The sequence below is a fragment of the Leptonychotes weddellii genome, chromosome 5 (assembly GCF_054177405.1).
Source record: "Leptonychotes weddellii isolate Sample4059 chromosome 5, ASM5417740v2, whole genome shotgun sequence".
Lineage (NCBI taxonomy): Eukaryota > Metazoa > Chordata > Mammalia > Carnivora > Phocidae > Leptonychotes > Leptonychotes weddellii.
This window is the reverse complement of record NC_138373.1, coordinates 35267709-35286509: the sequence shown is the minus strand read 5'-3', so window position 1 is coordinate 35286509 and position 18801 is coordinate 35267709. Positions and strand designations below refer to the sequence as shown.

Below are 18801 nucleotides of genomic sequence, written 5' to 3'. Positions count from 1 at the left end.
TCAGCATTACTCTCTGCATTTTTAAGCATGTGCAGTAAAAATTCAGCACTCTTCTTGGGCCACCGACCCTGTGTCCAGCCCCACTGTTTGGCCTGGGCACACCTACCAACTCCACCATTGTAGCGACAGAATGGCACACACTGCTTCTGTAAAGTGACGTCTTTCAGATACTTGGTGGCTTTTCGGATATGCATACCCTTGATGGCCTGGGCAGTTTCACGTGTGTTCTTTTCAGAATGGGGGGGCGGGAAATTCACCGGAACACGTGACACAACTCTTAGAACGTAAAAGTTGGTTCCCATACCTTAAAGTGAACACGAAGATTTGAACCTCTTGATTTACATGATTTCGTAGGGTTTTCTGGGTCAAGCGAATAGCGAACCATTTTCAGAGGTCACCTCAGGCCGCTTAGGGGAAGAGGAGGAGTCATTTTTCTTAAATTAAAGAAACACGTATAAGGAATACAGTAGTGGGCTCTACTTACAAACCAACAAGATGTGTGCACACTTCAGTAAATTAAACGATGACGTGAATTATGAAAAGACCCGCTGCTTGGTCCTTTTCAGTGCCCCAGTGCATTTTGAATTGACAGAATCTTTGGGTTGCAGACATTTCCAAGCACATGTCTTTTGAAGGAAGTTAAGAACACTTGTGCCTGTTTTTGTTTTTATTTTTGGAAGGGAAGGAGAATTCATTCATCTCATTCCAAGTAGAAGGAACTCTGATGTGTTGGGACAGACACTTTGACCTTTGTTATTGTCATAGTAATTTATTAGGTGCCCAAACACAATCATAGTCTTGCTGAAAGAGTAAACCATGGTGAGGTGGGTGCTGGAGGTGAAGGAGCAGGGCAGCAGGCATAAGCGGAATGCTTCTGAAGCTCCTCAGTATCATCCGTGTGGCCAGGGCTCCAGAAAGCCTTTAGCTGAATGGTTTCCATCAGAGGATGTTCTTCTGACTTTTACTTACTTAGGAAACCTGGACCGTGTGGCCTGGCCAGGGCAACAGGCAGGCTTTGACATATACACCCCTCCCCCTTCCTAAGCTCTGTCAGTGGCTTCCTGGAGTCAGGACCCAATATAGTCCCTCTCCTCTGCTGCCCTGGGGGCCACACCCTTCTCTTCACTTGGTCTTCTAAACATGCTCACTTGGGAGATTGAGTGGCTCTTTTTTTTTTTTTTTAAAGATTTTATTTATTTATTTGACAGAGAGAGACACAGCGAGAGAGGAGCACAGGCAGGGGGAGTGGAGGGGGGAGAGGCAGGCTTCCCGCCAAGCGGGGAGCCCGATGCGGGGCTCGATCCCAGGACCCTGGGACCATGACCTGAGCCGAAGGCAGACGCTTAACGACTGAGCCACCCAGGCGCCCTGAGATTGAGTGGCTCTTAAAAGATCTGGGTCTGGTCTTAGAGGAAAGAACAGATGGAGTTCACACAACAGTGACTCCCATTGGCTCAGGAGGACTTGGTTACAGCTGGGTGATGGGGTGATTGCATCATGGTTAAAGGATTTGAAGGGGACTAGGATATGCCACTCCAAAATATACCACTTTGGCATGAGGATTATTTTGAGCTGGAGACAATTGAGAATCCTCAGATGCAGAAGTAATCCTTGTTGGAGCTTTCCTTATCTGAGCATAAGAAGCAACTTCTGGGAAATAAGGCTGCCATAAATTCCTTCTTTAGGGTGGGTCTACTCCCAAAGGGGATACCACAAATAAAACCTATCCTAAATCCCTTCTCCGGGGGAATTTTATGGCCCTAAAAGAGACAAAAAGGCTGCTTATACCTGTATAGACAACTGTTACCACAAACTTCCTTATATCTCAGTTATTTTCCTGAAACACATGTGTCTTTCCTAAAGAAACCTATTTGTTCTTTTTTTCTTAAAAGATTTTATTTGTTTGTCAGAGAGGGAGAGAGAGAAGAAGAGCACAAGCAGGGGGAGCGGCAAGCGGCAGGAGAAGCAGGCTCCCTCTTGATCAAGGAGCCTGATGTGGGACTCAATCCCAGGACCCCGGGATCATGACCTGAGCCAGAGGCAGACGCTTAACTAACTGAGCCACCCAGGCGACCTGTTCTTTCTTTAAAAAGGATGATTTCTCTTGGGGTGCCTGAGTGGCTCAGTCCGTTAAGCATCCAACTCTTGATTTCGGCTCAGGTCCTGATCTCAGGGTTGTGAGATTGAGCCTTGTGTTGGGCTCCACACTCAGTGGGGAGTCTGCTTGTCCCTCTCCCTCTTCCTCTAGCCCCCCCAAATAAATAAATCTGAAAAAAAAAGAAAGGATTTTCTTCCCCTCTTCCTTTTTCTTACTAAGTTAGGTATATAAACATCTAATTGAAACTTCTGGTCCAACTGCTTTTCTTGGCTCCCATGTACACATAACTAAACTTTTTTCTTTTGTTAATCTGTTGCTTGTCAGTTTAATTGACAGGCCCCTGTCACAGAACGTAAGAGGCACTCCTGCAGCCTTCTTCACAGAGGCTCCCAAACTTGGCCAGACATCCAGGTGGAGTGAAGGAATGGGAGTGGAAGACATGTGGGGGGTGGGTGCTGGGACCAAGGACCCCTCCACCCTCCATCTGCCTCTTTTCCCCTTAGGTGTGACATTGTGCTCACAAAACTCAGCAGAATGAGTGGAAAGATCAATATTGCTCATCATCTCCTTGGCGGACATCATCATGTTGTGAAGGTGAGTGAGAAAAGAGGCCCCAGCTGAAGGCAGGTGGGGACCCATGCAGCAGGCCAGGATGTGCACTTCTATAGGGTGGGTGGCTCATCATGGCCTTGGGTGGCTATTGGATATTGGAAAATTTTAAAACACACACACACACACACACACACACACATTTAGTTTTTTCTTATGTTTGGTTTAAATCGGGTTCACAATGTCCCATGTAAGAAATGAAAGGGGGATTTGCCACATGTCACTACTGTATCCCACACTTGTCAACTCCTTGGTGCTCAGAGAAAATTGGGAACCCCTCATTGCCTGGGCCGGCAGAGACACCAGCAGCTCAGGCAGCTGCACCGAGCTTCCAGCCTCAGGAGAACTGGGAGTGGGGCAACGCTGTGTAGAAGCAGCCATTTGAACCTCTGCCTGGAGGCCACACCCCAACCCTCTTTCCTGGCTAGACAGACGTGTGCTCACATGGCTGGGAGTATTTAACATGAGGAGCTTGCAGGTGTGAGTGGTCATACCTATATTTTCACGTAGGTACAGAAAAACATAGTTTCTCTATTTTGGGTAGCTCCATTTAAATCATGCTGGTGTTTCAGGGACAGACACTTTAGAATGGCAGAAATTTAAAATGCAAAGTGCTGCAACATGGCTCTTAGAGTCTCATGTGCTGAGAGCGTGTCTGTTGAGGGTTATGTGGCCCTGCTTTTGTGGAAATGAATCCAAATGGTCTATCGTAGGCAGAGAACTGAAGGAACGTGGAGCCCACTGTGCAGGGAACTGGTGGCACAACCTTGAAGTGGTAGAAGGCATCTTTTGTGTTTGGTATTTGTCACTATTTTAAGCATAAGAGTGACATCTGGTATCGTTACATGCTGTCCGTCTTAAGCAGAAACCATTTTTCCCTTTGCACGAGGATGAAGTTTGGTCTTAAACACTTCTCCGGGATTTCAGGTTGCAGTGGGCTTCCGTTTGGATGGTTTGGATAGTTTATGTTACTCTGGCTCAAGATGTCAACCTGGCCTCTGGGCCATTGCTCATATAAGTTCTATGATAATTGAGATCCATTTCTTCCTGGAAAAAATAAACTGTATGATAACATCCTTTGATGGAATACCCAGGAGAACATCAAAAAACTGAGATGGTCCCTCCTGCTTGTTTCCCAGCATTGACCAAAGGCTGCTGTGCCTAGCACAGCCTGTTGTTCTCCAGGGCAGGCTGTGCTGGAGGGTCCCGAGAGCCTTACACCGAGTGTCAGGGAACCCACCTGCACCCAAACCCTGCCCAGAACCCCCTACATTCAGGGGCTCAAGAAAGACAAGCAGAAACAAAACAATCCACTTTAATAATGCATAAAGGGCTTAACAGACATTTCCCCAAAGAAAATATACAGATGGGCAGCAGGACCCTGAAAAGATGCCTAGCACAATATAAATCATACCACTTGACACCCGCTACGGTGATTATAACAAAACAAAATGGAAAGCAACAAGTGCTGGTGAGGAGGTAGGTACGCTGGAACGCTCACACACTGCTGGTGGGGAGGAAAGATGGTACAGCCACCATGGGAAGCAGTCTGGCAGCTCCTCAACGGGTTATCACCTGACCCTGGAATTCTACTCCTAGGTGCACATCCAAGAGAATTGAAAACAGGGGCTTGAACAGATCCTTGTACACCAAACAAGATTTTTTTTTTTTTTTGCATATAGCAAGTTATTAATCTGCCATCTTGTCATCTGTGCTAAGTCTTCCCATTGGGTGTGTTTCAGACTCGAAACAAGATGTTTTGTTTTTTTTTCATAGTAGGGTTCATAGTAGGTCTAGTCACAGTAGCCAAAAGGTAGAAACAACCGAAATGTCTGTAGATGGATGGATAAGCAAAATGTGGTCTGTCCACACAGTGGAATTTCATTTGCCCATAAAAAGGAATGAAGCTCCGACACATGCCACAACATGGATGAGCCTTGAGAACATTATGCTCAGTGAGATAATCCAAACTCAAAGGGCCACATATCGTATGAGTCCACTTACAGGAGATGCCCAGAACAGGCAAATCCACGGAGAGAAAAGAAGATCAGTGGCTGCCAGGGTCTGGGGAGGGGGTCAGGGAGAGCCCACTGAAAGGCATGGGGTTTCATTTTGGGGTGATGGGAAAGTCTGACACTAGATAGGGCAATGGTTGCACAGTAGGAAAGAGTAAAACTTGTTGCCCTGACTGAGTAGGGGCGGGGAGGGGAGGGCATCAACGGGGGTGGGAAGGAGGATGTGGCTTGGAGAGGCGCAGCTGAGCACCTGCCTTTCTCCATCTGTCCTTCTTGCGAGTTCTTACAGGCCAAGAGCTGCCAGCTGGAGGCTTGGAGGAGACACCCCATCTCCCCAGGACAGGAGGAGGCTGGGAGGCGTAAACACGAGCCCATCTTTGTGTTCAGGGACACAGTGGTCCAGGAGCCACGTTACGGCCCAAAGCCTTTGCACGTGGCCTTTCTTAGGGCGGGTTGTGCTGGAGGGAGCTTCATGCAGCTGTTAGACCCCGTCCCAGCAGAATCCCTGGAGAATTCCAAATTTCAGTCACACTACATTTTTATTAAGAGCTTTCACCCAGAGAAAATGATGGAATAGATTTTATTGTTGGAAAGAAGCCAGATAAAATTAGATGCCTCTTGTCGCCCCACCACCCACCCCTCACCTCTCTGTTCTTTTCTGAAATTTATCTCTTGGTTCCTGGCTGGTAGGTACCCAGGGGTGTATATTCACGAAAACAGGGATGCACAGTTGCTTCCGTGAGCTTCCCTGTTTTAATTTCAAGGGTGATTTTGCTTTTGCTCCAACAGACTTCTGTTCTGGAACAGCTTTGGGCCTTGGGGCTCTGTGTTGGGTATGTGTGTGGTTTCTTTTTTTCTTTTAGTAAAGCTTGTAGGAATTTTATAGCTGCAAACTGGTAGAATATTTTGCCTCACAGAAGAAGTTAATCTGATTTCTCACGTCTTGTGTCTTCTCTCCAAGTTCTTGTTCTTGGCAAAGCTAACCTGCTGTCTCATCCTCTTAAATAGAATTGGGTTTGCCTCCCAACAGCCACTTTTGAGCAAAACCAGGTTCTGATAGTCTGCTATCTTCTGTTACCAATGCGTGGATAGTGAATTTTAAGAATAGCTATTATTTCTTACCAATGCAGGAAAGGAAAGAGTATCCTGCATGAAAACTAGGGCTTCCATCCGTCCAGGGGAGCTGATAGCTCATTACTGGAAAATGTCCAGGGACAGACCGCTGAGCTGGTCACGGGTTGCAGAGGGAGCTGTGGGGGTTGGTGCCATTCATGTGGGTGGTGGTTTCTTTAAATTTAATTCTGTGTGGAATTCAGCAGAGACCTTGAGCAGATTTTGGGCAGCCTCAGCCTACACCTCCCAGATCTTCAGTGGATGGTGTGGGAGAGGGCATTACAGAGTGGGAGGGGCCGGCGGCGGCAGGTGGCTTCTCTGGGCACGCCTGGCACCGACAGTCCCCTTGAGTGTGGAAGGAGCCTGTGGTTGGGGGCCCACCGGGGTCCGAGGGGCTGGTCACACACAAACTGGCTTTCACAGGGATGAAAACCTCCTCTGTCTCTCCGGGCCTTTCTTTCTGTGGTGCCAATCTTGGGTTTACAGACACACGGACACCCCTTGGAAGGGTTTTCCTTCCACTCCTCCCCTGAGTTTTGATGTTGTCCCACAGGTGCTCCCTGGGCAGTTTAGGACAGTTTTAATGGTTTCTTGATGCCATCTCAAGGTGACATTACCCAAATCCCTTGGAACATTTTTGGGACTGCGGATTCAGGGGACATTAGTGAAGAGCTAGAGGCGGAGGGGCCTGGACCACGGAACTCGGCAAGTGGGGTGTGATCCTCCGGCTGCCCCGTGGGCTCTGGACCAGACCTCAGAGCCAACGTCTGGTCACGGTGGCCATTTTAAGAGCCATTCTATTGCCCCCTGGGCCAGTGGTGGCCGTGGGTGGTTTTGTTTCGTTGTCTGTCACTTGCCATCTACGCTGGGTGTGGTTAGGAGCTGGGCTGCCCATCGTGGTGCTGCCGGACACCGTAGCCACTGCGACCTGGGCGAGTGGCTGGCCCGGAGTGAGGTGCTTCGAGTCTGAAACACACCCAATGGGAAGACTTAGCACAGATGACAAGATGGCAGATTAATAACTTGCTATATGCAAAAAAAACCCCAAAACATCTTGCTATATGCATGACGTGGTGAAATGGTAGTGTTTTAGATAGGCCTGTTTAAATGAATCATTAATTTTATGTTTCCTTTTACTTTTCAAATATGGGCAGCTACGAGAAAACTTAAAAGTTGAAGGGCGCCCAGCCAGCTCAGTTGGAGGAGATTGCGGCTCTTGATCTCGGGGTTGTGAGTTCCAGCCCCATGTTGGGCATAGAGATTACTTAAAAATAAAATCTTAAAAAAGGAAGTTGAATCTGTAGCTCACAGGGTAATTCTTCTGGATGGAGCCCTGCCACAGCCCACCTTCTTGGCACACACGTGCACACGCATGCACACACACACACCATCACACAGACAACACGTGCAGACACGCACACACACATGCACGTGTGTGTGCCTGCAGATACAAATGGAACACAGTGCACAGTATATGCATGCACATGAGTGCTCACACACCCGTGCATCCCTCTCAGGACAGGATGATTTCCAGCTAACACCTGGGCAGTGGGGGCCTCAAGGCTGCTGGAGGGGCAGGGAAATGACAGACTCGCAGTCACAACAGGGAAAATGGGGCTGTCCCCTGTCCTGATTGTCTGCATCAGTCACCTGTCCTGAGAATGCTGTCCTGCAGGGCGTTAAACGTGTGTGGGAGCTTCGGACAGTGACTGCCCAATGGACGTCAGACGTACCAGGCCCTTTCACCCCCAACTCTCCCTGCTGCCACTTCTCCAGGATTCAAAACAAATTGATTTTTTTTTACAGTTCCTTTTCTTTTTTTAAAAATGAGATGAAATGCACATAAAATTACCCACTTAAAATTAAACAATTCAGTGGCATTTAGCACATCCGCAGTGTTGTGCACCCACCACCTCCATCTAGTTCCAGAACATTCCTGTCACTCGCCCCATAACCAGCTCTGTACCCAGTAGTGGCCACTCCCCGTTCCCTGTGCTCTCTGTGTCTGTGGACTTGTCTGCTCTGGATGTTTCATGTGAGTGCAGTCCCACATGTGGGTGGTGTACTTTATTCACCCGTCCATCTGTGGATGGACGTGTGGGTTGCCGCCGCCTTTTCTGTTGTGCTGCTGGGATGTGGGGCCGAGTCTGAGCGCCTGCCTCCACTTTTGCAGGCTTTGTGCCCAGGGGTGGGGTGGGGCCACCCTTCGGGAAGGGCTCTGGCTCTTCTCCCACGGCCCCTTCAGTCCCTTGGAGGAATCCTCGTGTGGCTCCCAGACTTGAATGCACTGCATCCCGCCTGAGGCCTTTGCGGGCCCCACGAATGTCCAGTGGAGCGGCTGGTTGTGTTCATTGTGCTGAAATCCACACGTCAGGTCTCAGGGAACAGAGGCTGACCATTCCTTCAAGCCTCTGCCGAAAGAGGCCTTTATATAGGTGCATCTAAACGCCACGATTTTTATGATAAAATGGGTCCAGAGTTCATTTCTCAGGCCCTTGGCTGAGAGCGGGGGTGGGGGCTTATGGGGGACTTGGGCCCTGAGGCCTGTGTTTCTACCTAAAGTGGCTGGTGTTCCAGGTCCCAGGAGAAGGGCCTGGCCCGGCCCTCCAGGCTCACCTGAGGCAGGTGTAAGTGGGGGCCTGGTGGGCACATCTGCATTGGTCCGCCTGGGGCTCATCCTCTTGGCTTCTTCTGTGCATGCTGTCACGTTGGGGTGTGCTGTGGGGGAGCCCAAGGAAAGGTGGGAGACCACAGGGCGGTGCCCAGCAATCTGAGATGAGGAAGGGCAGGAGGGCTTCGAGCAATCAGGTGAAGGAGTGCAGGTGCGGAACGCTACCCGTCTGGTCGGACGGGGCCCAGTCCCCTGGGGGTCAGGGACTGCTCAGCCTCAAGGCTTCTTTATCGAGGTAACATTCACACCCAGAATAACCACTTGAAGGTGAACAACTTCGTGGTATTTAGGGCATTCACAGGGTTGTGTGACGTCACCTCTAAGCCCAGAACATGTTGCCAGCCCCAAAGAAACCCCGTATGAGTTGGCACTCCCTCCCGCGCCCCTGGCGCCCACCGTCCACTTCTGTGCCTGTGGATTTGACTCCTCCACGGACCTCCCAACAGAAGCCACAGCATTTTCCCGTGGGGGCTTCTTTCCTGGAGCATGACATCCTCAGGGAGCATCCATGTTGGAGCACATGTCAGAATGTCTTCCTTTCGGAGGCTGGATGGTATTCCGTCCTGTGTTTGGGCCATGTCTTGTTCACCCCTCCTCTGTGGGTGGACATTTGTGCACAAGTTCTCATGTGGACCGGAGTGGACGCTGTGCATGGGTGCCCGCCCGGGGGTGGGACTGCAGGCCACGGGGCGCTTTTGCGGTTAACTCTGTGAGGGCTGGTTGGGTGTGGGTTGTGCCCAGAGTCTCCTCCTGGGGCCCCTCTGGGATGGGGGTGGTCTGCCCTGCAGCATGCCAAGAGGCTGTGGGGAGCCCGCCCCCACTTTCCCTGAGCTGACGGCAGGGAGGGCCACAGGCTTTCAAATCAGCTGCAGCGTGTTTGTCAGAAGATGTTGTCCATGGGATAATAAAAAATGAACATTTAGTCTTCATCAGCAGGTGCTGGGGGCGCTCCCGGGCAGGGCCTGGAAGCTCCATGCCCCTTCCCCACCTCTCGCCCTGTGGGTCTCTTCCATCTGCTCTTCTTGAGACATATCCTTTGTTAAGAACCCCCCAAACTTTGCGGCCGGTTCGGGCACAAGTGTGGGTAGCCTGCAGACCTGGTACTGTGGTGCCCGAAGTGGAGGGTGTCTCGAGGGCCCCCACAGCCTCTGGGTCTTCATTAGCACCAGTGGTGAGTGTTGGAACGGAGTTCAGCTGCAGGAACCGTGGCGGGCATCCAGAGAGCTGGAGAGTTGGTTGATGTCAGGAAAAAACCACACACGCAGTGGATGTGTGGTGAGTAAAAGCAGCTCAGCGGCACCGTGGCCTCCTTTCTGATGTGGGAGGTTCTGGGGTGGGAGGAGGTGGAGGTTTGGAGCCTCTTGGGGAGCTGGCCAGTCCCGAGTCCGTGGCCCCACCACCTCTTATCTGCCTCCCACCCCTGAGTCTCCAGGGCCAGGGGCCAGACAGTGGTGGACGGCCCTGTGCCCCAGCCCGCCCGAATCTCAAGCCTGTGGCCTGGTCGCTCTCAAGTCAGGCTCCTGCCTGGACCACGCTGGTGCTTCCTGCGCCCTGTGTGCATGGCCCTCTCTGTGCCCATGGGTGTAATCAACTGTCTTCTCCCCGAGCCTCCCCTCTGTGGGCGTGAATATTTGGGGGATGTTGCTGTTAAGCGCACACTCTGTCGATGGCGTGCAGGCCTCAGCGAAATTCCCTTCTAACAGGAAGCTACTCGCGTGCGTGTGTGCACCTGCGTGAGGCCAGCAGGTCTGGCCATGCCCACCGCCCTTGGTGCACACGCCAGGGCCGGGCGACAGTCACCTGCGGGCCTGGCCCCTGCCCCAAGGCTGAGGGGCCCCCGGGAGCCTCCGCCTGGGCTCTGAGGCGCTGCTGACTCCGCATATCAGATAAGCAGGAAGTTCTGAGAGGAAAACCACAAGCTTTATGTTTATTTAATTCCAGCCATTCTGTGGTTTTTGGAGATGGCCTTTAAAGATTTGTTTTTGATTTTTATCTCAAAGAGAATGCAGAAAAGCCCATGGGTTGGGCTCTAGAGAAAATACACACAAGGAAGAGAAGTGAGTTTGGATCTCACCAGGCAGCTTTGGGACGAGCAGCAGGATGGGACTGGGCTGTGTCCCCTCTGAGCAGCAGGCTGCTTTGGCCGGCACACGTGGGCCACAGAGCCACGTTCCCTGGAATCCACATGGGCCATCAGTTCAGGCCCACGGCAGCCTGTGCTGGAGGTCGGGCTGTGGGGTGGCCTCCCTTCGTGGTCGCCGGTTCCTTGTCCACCGCTCTGGCCACAGTAAGGGGCCAGGCCTCAGGGGCCCTGTCCAGCACCCCCGGAACCAGTGGAGTATGAAGTGGCCCCTGGAAACACTGTGATAGGTGCCCGTGCTGGCTGGGGGCATGGAAGGGTGTGCTCCGGGTGAGGGAGAGTGGCACCGTTGGCCCAGAACCCCACCACGCGCCCGCCTCGGCCCCTTGCGGTCATGTGTGCTCTGGGAGAGGTGACCCCGCACAGGGTGACCCACCTGCTGATGCTCCACAGGCAGATCTGAGGGCAAGGCTGTTGCCTGGAGCAAGAAAGTCATTGGGGGGCTTTTTCTCTGGGTCAGAACCCCCACCTGGAATCTCAGGTCATTCTCTGTGCCAAGGGAGGGTCACTAAATTCTTAGGAAAACTCCAAAGCAGAGTCAACATAAAAGTTAATGTATGCTGTAGGGTCCTTTTGGGAAGGGGATTAGCTAAGGAACACCCACGAGCCATGTGGGGACCCCGTGTGAACTGGGGTGCATGCATGGGGTGGGCTCTGCGGGAACAGGTTGACGTGTGTGCATCTCCTTGACAGCCTGGTGGGTCCCCCAATTTGAGTCTGCCTGACGGTGCCTGCTGTAGGTGGCAGGTGTGTGTGTGGGTGTAGGATCGGCACCTGGTGCATCCCGAGCACGGCCTGCCTCCCCTGTGTGGCTCTGTCAGCAAGGAGTCCTCCAGGCCCCATTCCCCCCTTGCGGCCTGGGAACTGCCCTGTTTCCCATCAAACTCTCTTTGAGTCATGTGATTGCCTCTTATTTTCACGCTCCAGCTGCCGGGGCTGTGGCCAGTGGGAGCCCGTCTTGGGGGACCCTTGCTTGGTGGCCTTCCTTGCTCTCTGGGACACATGTGCTGAGATCCTCTGTCCCTCCCCTCCACCCTGGTGCCCCTGGCGGACGCAGGGTTGAGAAACTCCAGGTGCACACACTTACGCGGGCACCTCCATCCACAGCACTCACATCAGAGCTGTGAGCTCGCCGATGCCCCGGTTCCACTGTGTCCGAGCCTGCAGCCGCCGTCTCCACAGCACGAATCCACCCCGTGCTGCACAGAGCACTGCTGTCCCAAGGCCTGTGTGGTGCCAGTCCCTGGGGAGGAACAGGTCTTGTCCCATCCCTCCGTGGCTTTAGGGCTGCTCATTCTGGGAAGGGCAGAGTGGTCTGTCCTGGCCTCCGCTCAGGGCCGGCAGGGAGGTGAAAGGGACCCAGCTCCGCCACCAGCTCTAGGTATGGTTGCGTCCACCCCATGTACCCTCACGGTGGTGGCTGATGATGCGGACTGTCCTGTTGGAGGCAGGTCACGGATGTGAAGATGTAGTGGTGCCTGGTGAGCCCTCGCGGCTGGGGTGTGCGTGTGCACGCGGGTGTGGCCCATGCTCATGTCTAGAACGGCTGCCTGAGCACCTGCTCCTGCACCTGCAGCTGAGTGGTGCCCATGCTCAGGCCACTCGCCTGTGCACCTGTGGGATGCTCAGGCTGACACAGCTACTCCTGTTCCCCTGGGCTGGCAGCCACTGCGGCCACTGGAATGCCTGCCAGTGTGCTTGCCCTGTCCTCTCTGCTCTGTGGTCACCAGCCCCCGCCCCCGGTGCTGCAGGTGGCAGACCCCCGTCTGTAGTGCCTCTAGCTTTCCAGTGCCTCCTGCGTGTTCTGATTAGCGTTGGAAAGAATCCACATGTGCACCGAACGAGCCAGAGGTGGTTTCTAGCTACAGCAGGTGGGACCCATTCCACATCCTGTGATAGGGACGAGGACAGAAGATGGAGGAGGAGGCATCGTGGCCAGCGGAGTGTTTGTGGCTGCCGTGCCCACCTCGGACTCAGGCACTTCTGTGTGTTTTCAGGGTCTTACTACTTTCCTAGGGCTGCCCTAACAGCCACAAACTCAGGGCTCAAACTGCACACATACCTCTCTGTCCGCAGGCTGCAAGCCCCAAACTGAGGTGTCAAGGGGCCATGCTGCCTCTGGGGGGCACGTCCTGCCTCTTCTAGTCTCTGGTGATGCCGGCGATCCTTGGCGTCCCTTGGTTGGTAGATGCCTCCCCCTGTCTCTGCCTCCGGGGTCACATGGCATCTCCAGGTAAGGACACTGTCTTCTTGGGGTGGGACTCTCTGACTCCAGGTGACCGACCCGCTCTTACTGATCACACCTGCAATGGCCCTATTTCCAGATAAGGCCCCATTCTGAGATCCTGGGGGTCAGGACTGAGGCCTGTCATTTTGTGGGACAGTTCAACCTACGGCAGGGTCCCAGCTGTAGCCTCCTGTATTTGACAGTATTGAAAACCATTTACATTTTAAAAATTAATTTTTAGAGAAATGCACAGAAACATGGGTTTTCCCAACCTCAGAGCTGCCAGTTCCCGCCGAGAGGTGGCTGGTCGCGAGGCCGGGCATCCCGGGGCCACTGTGTGTGTGCAGAGGCCTGTGCACACAGGCGTGCTCTCTGCGTGCACCATCCGTTCTCCTCCCTCACCCCCATGATGTGTTGGGCATCGCTCAGCATTAGTGTGTCTGGAGTTGCCTGGTTCTTCTAGTGGGCGTGTGAGGAGCAGTCAGAGTTTCAGGAGGTAATCACCAAGGCCAGAATGAGCAGAGCTTAGCCTCACAGAAGCCGCACTCACAGACCAAGTGTGACATGAGTTCCTGCCAGGGAAGCACCTGGTCTCAGGACGTGGGCATTTGTAATGAAATTCTCTATTTTGAAATAACCTCACGTTTAGAGAAAAGTTGCAAAAACGGTATAACGAATCCCTGTGTTCCTTTCTGCCAGGTTGCCCAAACGTGAGCATTTTACCATGTTTGCTTTTCCTTTCTCAGACCTGAAGCTGCAGAGTGGAGTATTACAGGGCGCGTTCCCTAAAACCGGGCTCTTGTGCTTCACCTGCGGGGGGTCGTTAGTGCCGACACAGTGACGGATAGTCTCTACTCTGCAATCTGTAATCACAGTCCTTTACCTGTCCCAGTAACGGCATTTGCACACCTCTCACTAGGGTCACTTCCACGTATTTTACTGTCTCGGTTTCCATTGTTGATGGAACTCCCCTACCATTCCATCCTCCCACTGGTGATTTTGTGCGGATATGAAGGCTTTTGGTTTCAGTGTGTTAGTTTTAGCCTTACTGAGTTTATTATTTGAAAAGTCTGTTCTCTTTCTGTTGATGGTCTGGTGCTGTGTTTGCGGTGGGGTCGGGAGTCACGTGCGGCTAAGTTCGTGCATACAGATGAAATGGGACCAAACGTTCGCTATTCAGCCACATGGGCCCCATTTCCATGCTTAGTGGCCGCATGTGCTTGGCTGGTTGTGGATGCTGAGGACATGGAACATCCCATCATCATGAAGAGTCTACTTGGACATTATTCAGGGTTTCCAGGTACATCAGTGTAGCCTCTGTGAACCGGGAGAGCCCCCATGGGCTCCATTCTCATGGCCCTGAGGTACTCCCCTGTCAGACCACAGTGGCTGAAGCCTCTGGTGCCAGGGCTCACAGGCAGTGGACGCAGCAGGCACGGCCCTCATCTTGTCCCTAAGTACGCCCACATCTACTTCGTTAGTGAGGTGATGGGTTTACAAAAAGGCTTATCTATGTCACTGTGATAAGAAAGCAGCAAATCCTTCCTATTGTCCTTACTCATTCCATTTTCATCAGGAATGGGCCTTACATTCTGCCCAAGGCTTTTTTTGCACCTCTGGGGAGAAGCGTGTGATCTTTCTCCTTGGAACTGTCACTATAGTGACTTTCGCAACTGGATTTCCCCGGGGCCAAGTAGCCATGGTGTCTGGGAGCCGGTCTGCCGGGTCACGTGTTGTCTTCCCACCACGGGTGGGGCTCTGCCTGGGGCCTCCTGGGGCGGGACTGGGGGTCAGCAACCCCCAATCCGCCTGGGGGCATTCTGGCAGTGGGACTGGGGGTCAGCATCACCACCATCCCCCACTCCGCCTGGGGCATCCCGGCAGTGGGACTGGGGGGATCAGCACCACCCCCCCACTCCGCCTGGGGGATCCCAGGAGCGGGACTGGGGGTTAGCACCCCCCACTCCGCCTGGGGCATCCTGGCAGTGGGATTGGGGGTCAGCACCACCCCCCCCACTCTGCCTGGGGGATTCAGGGTCAGCACCGCCTCTGGGGACTTGCCTGGGGCCTCCCGGGAGGGGGTCAGCACCCCCTGCCCTGCACAGAGTCCAGCGTGTCCCCCGGCTTCAGTGCTGCGGAGTAATTCGTACAGCTTTGCGACTATCTGGCCCTGAGGATGTGCAGTTTGCGAGATCATCAGGGCCTGTTGCTCCTGTTGGGGGACGCGGTTCCCGGGCAGCCTCCTTCCGTGGAACCCGTCTGTTTAGCCATCTCGTCTGGACGTTCACGTTTATGACATTCAATATAAAATGCCATCACGACAGAGGTATTACTCGTCACTGATTTCTAGCGGGGCCATCGCGACCCCGCCGGCGCCTACAGACCTCTGGCCGGACAGCCCGGGCGGGAATGGCCCACGCCCAGACCAGCGGGGCTCACTCTCCACTCTGCCTTGCCTGTGTGGCCCCCGGACGCGCGCGGCTGCAGTGGAGCTTCTCGGGGAGGAGAGACGTTTGTGTGCAGGCGCATCCGCAGCCTGTGGCTGTCAACCGGGTGTCTCTTTCCCTTGGTGCAGCCGCACGCCATCTGCACGCGGCCCCCTGCTCGCGGCTGTGCGCAGGCGCGGCTGCAGCCCCTGGTTGCCGGGGGAGCGTCACCCCTGTGCGCAGCCGCACGCCGTCTGCACGCGGCTCCCTGCTTGAGACTGTGCGCAGGCGTGGCTGCAGCCCCTGGTTGCCGGGGGAGCGTCACCCCTGCGCGCAGCCGCACGCCATCTGCACGCGGCTCACTGCTTGAGGCTGTGCGCAGGCGCAGCTGCAGCCCCGGGTCGTCACGGCGCGTCTCCCCCGCGCGCGCAGCCAAACGGCGTCCGCACGCGGCTCCCTGCTTGCGTCTGTGCGCAGGGGCGGTGTTGCTAGCGGCCGTCTGGCTGCCGGCACCAGGTGCTAGCCTGTGAGGGCCCCTCAGGGTGCCTGAGCTGGAGAAGCCAGGCGACCACGGCGGGAATTCGTGGACTCTGCACTGCCGGGCATCGGATGGTCTCGCCAAGAAGACGAATGTGAGTGGGGGTTCGCTGGGAGGGTAGCGCGCCCCGGAGCCACAGGAGTGGGAACGAGGCGGGCGACGCCCGGGGTCGGGCAGGGCAGCTGGAGGCCCGGCTGGGGGACGTGTTTTTGGGGCGGGGGCCGCAGCAAGTGCTTGGAACGGCTGTGGGGATGGCTGTGGGATGGCTGGGGGGCTGGCATGTCAGGCGTGAGGACGGGATGTGGCGGGGCCGCCGGGCAGCTGGATGCGCCGGGGCGGGTGAGGGACTGTGTGGGGGGGCTCACGCGGCTCAGTGAGGCCCTGGCTGGTGGTGTCTGGAACTGGCCGAGCGCGGGGTCCCTCTGTTGTGGGGCTTGGGGGACGTAGTCTGGAGAGTAGCTGCTGCAGTCATCTGCAGCAGTGGGACGGGGCGGGGCTTGGCTCGGTCAGCGGAGGAGTCCCAGGTGGAGCGCGGGCGGGTCCCCGCAGGGATGCCTGCAGAGTCCCACACACCCTTCCTGCGCGCCCCAAGGGAGCCTGCGTCTGCCCCTTCCCAGTGGAGGCCGCATATCGGTTGTTGGGCTGCTGCCGGTCACCTTCCCATTTTGGAGCGGTCTTGACGGGACACAGACCCGGGCGGTTCGGGTCTCTGTTGCCACGAGCGGCCCGCCGGCCCCGGGGGAGGGGAGGCTCCGCAAAGTCCTCGCGGCATGCATCCCCCTCACACGGCCGGGTAGGGGTCGGCTTCAGGGGAGTAGATGTTTTGATCACCATTGGAAAAGAGCCAAGAACCGGGACTGGTTCCTTCTCTCCATGGTGAGCCCCACAGGAGATGCATTAGGAAGACTTACATCTATGTGATTTCGGTTGTTTTTGCCCTTTGTCTTTTCTCAGTGTTAGAAGCTAAGAGGCACCTTGAAAATGCAGTTATACCGGGGACACAAGGCAGGGCTGTCCCCACCCAGAACCCTGTGGTTCCAACCTGAGGACCAGGGCTGCTCTGGCCCAGTGATGATGTGGACTGGCACCACAAACTGGACAGGAAATGTCCGTGGACAGGGGTTCAGAGTCCGATGCAGTTCCTCTGCCTTCCCTGGGCTTCCAAAATTCTCGCCCTAGCATGGACTGCCTTGATAATTAAAACAAAAAAACACACCAAAAAACCGCAAACCGAACAAGCCCACTAGAAATAAGGAAATGAATAAATGTATTCAAAACAAGGCCTGGGGAGATGGCTTCGAGTTTGCAGATTTAAAGCACGTTGCTGCCTTTTTTGAAGCGACAGACCCAAGGGGAGATGCCACCCCTGTGGTGTGCACCCTGGTATTTGAGCCAATGTCTGGAGAATTTCTGACAAGATGCTAACAGCTATCGCTGCTGGCTCTGGTTGCATGACCCGGCCCTGGACACGACAGGTTACTTTCAGGGCAGAGGTAGGGATGTCTGTGGGGACTTGAATACACTCTTCTAAGACACTGAACAGGTAGAGCAAAAGTAAGCAAAGGTATGGAAAATTAGAATACTGTTGTTAATAAAGTGAATTTTACTTGTGTTTTTAAATATTTATGATGTAGAAATAGGCATTGATAAGCACGTGTATCATTATTAGATTTTTTCGGGGATTCAGTAATGTAATTTCATATCTGAAAATTGATCAGTTGAGTTTATGAGTTAATGCTGGAAAAGTATTTAAATTGCAACACCAGTTTATGATAAAAAACTTTGAGAAAATTAGGGACGGCACATAATTTCTTTAACTTGAAAGAGAGTCGTCTAATGTGTGGAGGAGGACATCCTGATCTTTTTGCTGTAAGGTTAGGAATGAGGCCCAGCTGCCAGCTCTAATGGTTCCTGTGGGTCCCGGAGGCTGCTGGCTTTACGTCACTGTTGACTTGGAGAAGGTCACAAAGGATACAGTTAAAGCCATATACCAACATGTTAATAGATAAAATGTATAAATTCCTAGAAAGACATAAATTACCAAAACTGCTTGAAGAGAAATAGACAATCTGAATAGATTTGTACAAAATAAAGAGATTAAATTCATGATTTAAAACTTCCCACAGGGGAAAGCCCAAGCCCAGGTGGCTCCACTGTGATCCTACTAAGTGTTTAAGATTGTCAGCAGTGAGCTGGGAGCAGCCTGAGGACACGGCCCTGGGCCCAGTGTGATCTCTGTGCTGCCTGCAGGCTTGGGTGCCAGTCTCTGGTGAGGCCAGGCCTGCAGCTTAGCAGTCCTATGAGGGAGGGGCAAAGCCTGGTAAATTCTCGCTTTTCTCAGAGACCAGAATCACCACAAAGCAGCAGAGTGAATGGACTTGTGGGGAGGCAGCCTGGCCCAGACCCCTTCAGTCATAAACCAGCAAGGCAAGCAACAATCTCCCGCCTCCAGCTGTCACTGATGGCGGTCCTTCCAAGTCATGCTGATGTGGGGTCATCCTCCTGGGGCCCCTCCAGCTGAGAGCTGCCAGGAGGACAGTGGACCAGGGCATTATCAAACCCGGGGTGGGGAGGCCCACCAGGGGATCTATGAGTACAGAGACAGATCAGAGGTCAGAGGCCCTTCCCCTCAAAGCATGTGTGAGCACCCCACGTGGGCTGTCACAGAAGGCTGTGATGGGGGAGCACGGTTGCCAGGGACTGGCCTGGGAGCTGCATACCAGGCTGTGTGAATGTGCTGAGGCTGGTAGTGCCTCACTGTGGTAGGCTGGGTTCGTAGGCCCCAAAGATGCGTCCTTAGGACCTCTGAACATGACCTAGTTTGGAAATAGGGTCTTCGTGGATGTCACTAAGTTGTGGGTGAGGGGCTGGGCTGTGGTGTGGGAATCCTCAGGGGCTTAGAGGTACTTGGGCCATGACTTATATACTGATGAGGAGACTGAGGCCCACAGACACGCTGAGGTC

The 18801-nt window shown here is 53.9% G+C and overlaps 1 non-coding gene across 1 annotated transcript; it reads right to left on the bottom strand.

Moving 5' to 3' along the window:
• Positions 1–14: 14 nt before the first annotated feature.
• LOC102739702 (uncharacterized) lies at positions 15–427 on the bottom strand. The gene is made up of 2 exons (XR_014145076.1): positions 305–427; positions 15–227 (listed from the first exon to the last, which is right to left on the bottom strand). It is a non-coding gene; the product is annotated as an uncharacterized LOC102739702 (transcript).
• Between the last annotated feature and the right edge of the window lie 18374 nt (positions 428–18801).